At 30.0% G+C, this 6,313-nt stretch overlaps 1 protein-coding gene across 3 annotated transcripts in view; it reads left to right on the top strand.

Annotated features, from left to right (window-relative positions):
* The first annotated feature begins 1,373 nt into the window (after positions 1–1,373).
* LOC106464354 (serine/threonine-protein kinase LMTK2-like) overlaps positions 1,374–6,313 on the top strand; it is a 49,066-nt gene continuing 44,126 nt past the window's right edge. Inside the window, exon 1 of one of the 3 annotated variants that reach the window (XM_013924483.2) lies at positions 1,374–1,391. The gene's annotated coding sequence lies outside the window, so the exon portion shown is untranslated. Of the gene's footprint in view, positions 1,392–1,416; positions 1,648–4,364; positions 4,384–6,313 lie in introns of those variants that run through there. The other 2 variants (XM_022392041.1, XM_022392043.1) reach the window with 2 other exon arrangements.

The raw sequence follows: 6,313 nt of genomic DNA, 5'->3' as shown, positions 1-6,313 counted from the left end.
ATTTCAGTTTTTTTTTTTTTTTTTTTTTTTTTCGGTTAAACGTTTTTGGATGGATTTCACGCATTTTTGGGCCTCGCATGATTTAGTGGTTAGGGCACTCGACCCGAAATCTGAGGATCGCGGATTCAAATTCCGTCCCCGAACATACTTACCCTTTCAGCCGTGGGGGTATTATAATGTAACAATCAATCCCATTATTCGTCGGTAAAGAGTATCTCAGGAGTTGGCGGTAGGCGATGTTGACTAGATGCTTTTCCTCTAGTCTAAAACATCAAAATTAAGGACAGCTTGCGTAGATAACCATGGAATAGCTTTGCGCAAAATTCAAAACAAACAATTAAATTCATGCATTTTTATGTTACATCACCAAAAACATTCTATAGTCATTATTTGGTTAACTCAGTCCAGTTTGAAAGTGTTATTTTCTAGCATAATCAAAAATAGGAATATATCAGATGTTTCTCGGTGGATTCTATATGGAAAAAAAAACAAAAAAACATGAAGGATCTGATTTCGATGGGGCAATATCCGTACCCTCGAGGGTTTTTGAATATGATGTCATCAGAATGACGAACTATTTGAAATATATTTAACAAGAGAAACAACCATTTTTGAGCGCTCTTGGTTATCTCCGAAACCGAAATACCTGCCAAGTTGTTGTTGCCCACTATTCGGTAAAGAGTAGTCTCGCAGATGACAAGTGCTGTATATAGTTGTCTTTCTTTTCTCCCCCCCCCCCCCAGTGGCTTAGCGGTATCTGTTACAACACTAGAAACCTGGTTTCGATACCCGTGGTGGCTAGAGTATAGATAGCACATTGTGTAGCTTTGTGCTTAATTACAAACAAACCTTTAGTCAGTATTCTTAATTTAGGTATGGTAAATTAGGTGTTTAGCTCATGCATTGCATAAGATGTCATTCAGTTTTAAAAATAGCAAATACCTTTGTCTTAAAAATAGGTTTCTTGACTCTTTTTTTATTTTTGATATACAGCCAGTAGCACGGCGGTATATCTGCGAACTTACAATGCTAGAAACTAGATTTCGATACCAGTGGTGGCAGAACACTGGTAGCCCATTGTGTAGCTTTGTGCTAACTTCAAACGAACAATATTCGATAAATGTCAACATCTTCCATTTTACTTACTAATACATTTAATATTCTTGTCATTCTTATAATTTAATTTTCATATTTTTCCTTGAATAAATAGGCTTTTGGTTAACACGCAATAATCTGAAGAAATAATTTTCTTTTCTGCTTGTTTGAATTTATTTAGACTCAACATAATAGTATTAACATGATAAAACTGTTAGTAAGATATATTATTGAGTTTTGTTATTTACAGTAAGCAGCACCAGGAGGAAAGGAGTACTGTCAAATCATGGAAACGGGTTAGTGTTTAGGTTGTGTAATTTCTTAGGGCGTTGATTCGATTCGAAATAAGTGCGTGTTATACTTATTTTAAGTTTAGTTAAATTCTCTTATAATTATATACAAGTACTTGAAGTAGTTAAGGCACTAAAGGCTTAAGCGATAAAGTAATTATATTTTCCGCGTAGTTTTGAGTATTATTATAATTATATGAATGGTATTATTAATATTTACAATGTTTTTATGCATTGATAAACAGTAACACTCCAACGTAACGTAAGTTATTAATTGAATATGCCTATTTTTATACTTGTTAATTTCTTTTTTTTTCACTAAAACTTGAATTTTGGTTAAAATGATGTTAGCACTAAAGCCTAAAGTAGAGGCCTAAACTATTTCATTCGCTACTTCCGCTGCAACAATTTTGACTACAATTAATAATATTATTAACTTAATATTATTTAGTAACACTGTGTTAATTCGGTATTTTTTAAAGATATATGTAAATTGTATTTCTAACGTTAATTGTTGATTTTAGACTCGAGTTGCATTATATATTAATACTTATTTAGTACGTTCATGGGATATATTTATTATTAATTATGTATAGCATTAGGTTTAGGCCTGTTGGTTTAACTTTAAATGGGCCTACGTTATTTAGTAAGATACATATTACTTTATTAATATTAGATTAAAATTCATCTACAGTGATCTTTGTAAATGTAACTTTGTAAATTTTAAAACTAAAAAGCACTACTGGTCAGTTAAATCTATAGCTTTCAGATTATAATATGAATATGAATTTTTACTTGTTTTTTTAAGTTATGAGAAGGGTTACCAAATGTCCCAGAACAAATGTAATGACCTCAGTTTTTATCCGTTTTTGTTGTTGTTGTTGTTCCAATCAGAAACAGTAAAAGTATTAAATTTTGTATCCAAATTTATCTCAATGTGAGTTTGCTATGTAAAGTTTGTCATTATACATGGCTCCTATAAATTTGACTTGGAGAATCGCCTCACAAAAATCACATGATATTGTCCCCCTCCTTCTCTGCTACACTTTCTTAACCTAACTTGTAATTGGACAGCTGCAGTTGTAGGAACTGAGATTTAAATATATGCATAGCTGCGTAAAAAGAATATGAACTAGCAAGACTTATGAGTAGGCTCAAGACAACTTATGCATGTTTATTATTTTAATGATTATTTTAACTAGATAAGCTTTTAACTATTTGGTTTATCTGTGGTTTTAAAACCCAATATTATAAACATCAGATTATTTAACAAATGATGATAAGTGTGCTATTGTAATTTAAACTGTTTCAGAGCTGTTAGTGTCACTCCACATGGGAAAGAAATTTCCCAGTTTTTCACTCTGAAAAAAAAAATTCACTATTGTTTTTGCCAAATGTAACATAAGAAAAAGCTTACAACTTTTTAATTGCTTATTTTACCTTATAAACCAGTTATTATTATTTATTTCTTTTTGAATATTTCTTTCAAAGTAAAATTTCAGTTTAAAATTGGTACAATTGATGTCATTCTTCATTTTTTCTTGGGCTTTCCTACCACTTACCAGTTTAGTTAAGAGCTGACATGTGGTGATGAACAAAGAAAGGCTTAGTATTTAAAAATTAAAAATTTTAGAAAAAACATCATTAAAGAAAAATGCATACTGTTGTACAGTGAAGTATTGAGGTAAAAATGTTTACAAATATGGTAAAAAGGAAAGTGATAATTTTCTTTTTCAATAAAAATGAGTGAAAATTATATTTCTCTTCGTGCCCGCATTCGGTGATGATAACTTGCATATATGTAAAATACACTGAGTATGATTTTTATACAAGAATGTTTCCATGTTATAGAAATGATATTGTTACTATCAATTGTTCAAATACTTCCATTTTTAATAGAAAAATTTTAATATTATGAAAAAATGTACTTAAAATTATGTCTCTGCTATTTTTATTAAGTGTATTATGAGTATTTTTGAATTTTTTTTCCAAACATTATAGCAATGTACTATGTGGCAGAGTAAAACTAATTACAGAATGTTTTTGGTCAGCTAGAATCACAAATCTGAATTTCAAGTGACCATACCGAGCATAGTTTGATGGTATTTTAAATAGCATGAGTTTTGTAAGGTTGAAAGTTATAGTGGACTCTTCTTGTCTTGCTTTTTGAGGCTGAAATATTAACTTTTCAAGAAACAAGGCAGGAGAAATACATTACAGACTTTGACCTTACACTGAATGTAACAAGTTCTCCCACTTGTTAAGAAACTAAATTTCAAATTCGGTCTTTGTCAGATGTAAATATGTTTTACAAATTAATAAAAGATTAAAATATATATGTAGTTCCTACAGAAATAGATGACACAAAGGTATTTGACCTGGTAAGATCAGCCTCTGTTCAACCATCTCAAGTCAATATTCAGATGTCTAATATAAAGCTGAAAACTAAAAACCTCAGTCAATTCATAAATTCATTCAAAAAAATATTAACATTTTAGAATCTATTAAAAAGGACCATATATTTATGTTTAACTATGTCTACAGATTAATAACAAAAAGAAAAATGACATACAGATTTTCAAAGATTCCACTTGATATTTCTAACATCCAACTTTCCCAAATAGTCCATAACATAAGGAAATGATTTTTGCTGAAGGAATTATCAATAAGTTACTTAAACATACTTCTGATATTAATATCTTTGGTGTTGCTGGCTGTGAGGAGGAGGATGCTTCTGCTTGACAAAGGATTTAGATCATTTGGATGATGGCTCTTAATTATAATGAAATGCATGTGGGTTATCATAATTTGAATGGTAAATATTATTTTGATGGGAATAACCTGAACAGTATTAGAAATGAAAAGGATCTTGGTGTTCTAGAGTATTCTGTTCAGTCTTGGTCTCCTTACCTTAGAAAGGACACTGGCATGTTGGAAAGGGTTCAGTGAAGGGATACAAGGAAGATGTGGGATGGAAAGATTATCCTATGAGAAACAGGTTAAGATCTCTGAAATTGATTTTTCTAGAAATAAGAGTTAGAGGATATCTGATTGAGATGTTTAACCCTTAGGTTACTGTGTCCTTACATTTTGAGGATGCAACTTAACTATCATCATATTTTGTTCCAAAAATAAAATTAGTAGATGAAATTGTTTGAAACTTGACAGGAGCTTTCTTAAAGGCACGTAGTTTCAGAAAAGTAAAATATTTAATGTTGATTTTTTCTACTGTTTCTACTAAAAATTCATTATTTATTGTAGTTATTTGCACTCAAACTCTGAATTGTTAAAGTGCAAGGTGATTTTCACATTAAGTATAAAAAATACTATTTTATTTTACAGTTTTTCAAATTTCATTTGCATAACCTCTAGAACCTCCTTAATGAAAATCAAAAGTTTTTTAAGGTAAATGTTTATATTTTATTGTTCATTTTTTCTACCATATCATATCACTAACTGTAGCTACTATCATCAGTGTACAGTACTATGAAATGTTTAAAATTAAGAAATAGAAATATGTACATACCTTTTAACTTTTTGTTGAATAATTTTAAAATATTTCTTTGGGTTATATGTGTAATTTCATGTCTTTACCTTATCACTTATAGTTTATTTCTAATGTTTTATTTTCATTTCTTGTTCTTTCTTTACTTTTTATTATTCATCTTGACACACATCAGTGGGTGCCCCTTGGATTATATAATTGTCTCATCAGATAAGATACTTTAGACTTTGGCAAAATGTTTTTGCACTCTCTTCGTAACATAAGCCTTGAGGAGCAAGGCAAAATTATGGTTATATGGAAAAAAATTCTTAAGCCTTTCAAACATAATAATACATAATTAACTATAATATAAAATTAAAACCTAAATAAAATTTAACTGTGTATTAGAGTAATACTTATCAAGGTGAGCAACAACATTAGTGAGGACAAATACTGCAACAATACTTCAGCTGTTAAATGTACTTGAGAACAAATATTTGTGTACCAATTATAAAATAATTATTATTCGATTGTAGTTTAAAATGAACTCTTTGTATTGGTTATAAACTGTATGTTAAATAAGTATACTTGGCTTGTAAAGCTCAAGCCTTAAGTATAGAAGATGGGCATGGCTACTGTCAGGGGGTATGAATATTTATTTTTGTTCACTGAATTGACACAAAGAAATTTGAAACAAGTGATAGGTAAATAGCCCTGGACACTTAGGTTTGAGTCTAGACATGCACGTACACTGCAGATTGAGTATTATTCAACTACTATAAATGAAAAGTTAAAATTTGTGGATGCTTGTGACAACAAAACTGAAATTTAAGTATATTTTTAAAGGTTTCTTTCAAAATAAGAGAATTAAAACTTAGATATATGAAAGTTTGAATTATACATAATAATGCTTATTTTATTAAAGTACATTGATAGTAAAGTTTAATTTTATTTTGAATGTAACTCAGTAAAACCTCATGACATGTTCAGAAAGTTTAAAGAGTATGTGTTAATCAGAGGGTTAAGATTGCTAATGGAATTGATAATGTTGATGCATCATCTTTTTTCTTACTTAATGGTGGGAATGTTAGGACTAGGGGATATGTTTTGGCATGGTAGGTGTCATCTTCAGTTAAGTGTAATTTTTATAAAAGGGTAGATGGCCTTTGAAATAGTTGCCTTCAGATGTGGATGCAGTAAATTTAAGGGAGCCTAAGGGAAGGCTTGATAAATATTTCAATTATAAGGACTGGATTTGAGTTTTTGTTTTCTTTTGTATTTTTGTAGTGAATGGGATGACCTAGATGGACCAATAGGTCCATTGTTGCCCTTAAAGTTTGTGTTACATTAAAACATTATATATATAGACAACAAGGAATCATTTGGTCTTTTAAAGCTGTCCTTGCACACCCACTCTTGGGAAAAGTAACAATTTAAGCCTACT

The sequence above is a fragment of the Limulus polyphemus genome, unplaced genomic scaffold (genome assembly GCF_000517525.1).
Source record: "Limulus polyphemus unplaced genomic scaffold, Limulus_polyphemus-2.1.2 Scaffold1625, whole genome shotgun sequence".
Taxonomy (NCBI): Eukaryota; Metazoa; Arthropoda; class Merostomata; order Xiphosura; family Limulidae; genus Limulus; species Limulus polyphemus.
Note: the sequence above shows the minus strand (reverse complement) of the source record. Positions and strands in the feature narration are given on the sequence as shown.